General features: G+C 35.1%; 1 long non-coding RNA gene across 1 annotated transcript; it reads left to right on the top strand.

Annotated features, from left to right (window-relative positions):
• The first annotated feature begins 243 nt into the window (after positions 1–243).
• LOC124619449 lies at positions 244–887 on the top strand. The gene is made up of 3 exons (XR_006980081.1): positions 244–343; positions 442–502; positions 572–887. It is a non-coding gene; the product is annotated as an uncharacterized LOC124619449 (long non-coding RNA).
• The last annotated feature ends 424 nt before the right edge of the window (positions 888–1,311 follow it).

The raw sequence follows: 1,311 nt of genomic DNA, 5'->3' as shown, positions 1-1,311 counted from the left end.
GTCATGATAACCTTTTTTTTTTTTTGCCAAAGATATGCCTTAATTTCTTTTTGAAACCACTTATTTTTTACAGGGGTTTGCTTTCATAGTTTTGCATGCAACATAAGTTATAAACAAGAAGTGCATGAATAAGTGAAAACTGCAATAATCAACCATATCCCGCCCAAAATTTTTGAAGTATCTGTGAAAACCCACTGGTTCCACATGACACCACTGGGTTCTGGGTTGTTGCTGCCATCTAGTGATGGTCATGACCATACAGGATATTTCTGCCAGCTCGTAATCAAGTGAATTCATGGATTTGATACGTCAGTTCTGCTAATGAAGTGATGTTATTTTTTAGGTAACTTTTGTGTGTTTTTATTTAAAAAATATGTAGAGTGGTTTAAATGCTTTTGTAAGAATTGTACTTTTACAGAGAACTATATGTATTGCTTTCAGTGTTACAAGCTTCTAAACAAATGGGTCCATGTGGACACAGTGGGAACATTAGTATCTTGGGGTAAGTACAAGTGAGATTATGTAAAAAAATATTACTGTGTGAATGAACCAATTTTATTTCCCTTTGCAGATGTCTAAATTATCAACAGAAGTTATTATGATGAATGATGAAGCTTCTGATGGTATCAAAAAACTGCAGGAATATTTGGATGATGAAGTGATTGAAAATAATGTGGACTAATGGAAGACTCAGATGCAGTGAGGGAAGAGCCTTGTAATGGTTTGCCAGTTGAGCCTGTTTCTCAGTCTTTTGACTCTAATGATAATTAAACAGAAATTACCACTAGGCCTACTCTTTGTAATGGTGATAGTGATGACTTGTTATCATTGTGCAAAAAGTATAGAAACAAAAAAGTTTTGTGTAGAGAAACATATAGAAGCATGTGCCTGTGAGCTTAAATTAAATAAAGGCACATTTATAATTGTAACTGTATATAGGTCCCCATCAGGAAATTTTCATCTATTTCTGAAAAATTTGGACTCCTTGTTGTGCTATCTGTCAGACAGGGGGAAGCAAATTATTATTTGTGGGGACTTCAATGTAGATTCTCTGAAAGAGGGTAATAGGAAAAATGACCTTGAAGTATTACTCGGTTCTTTCAATTTGACACCCGTTATTGATTTTCCTACTCGGGTGGTTAAGGATAGCAGCTCACTGATAGATAACTTCTTTATAGACCAAGATAAGTTTAACCAGATAAATGCTCAGCCAGTTGAGAATGGTCTTTCTGATCATGGTGCACAGCTAGTTACAATATATGTCATAGCTCCATTCAGCAATACTAAACAGTCCTCCAAAGTAGTACGTTC

Source organism: Schistocerca americana, chromosome 6, assembly GCF_021461395.2.
Source record: "Schistocerca americana isolate TAMUIC-IGC-003095 chromosome 6, iqSchAmer2.1, whole genome shotgun sequence".
Classification (NCBI taxonomy): Eukaryota; Metazoa; Arthropoda; class Insecta; order Orthoptera; family Acrididae; genus Schistocerca; species Schistocerca americana.
The sequence above is the reverse complement of the archived record's forward strand: the minus strand, read 5'-3'. Positions and strand labels throughout refer to the sequence as shown.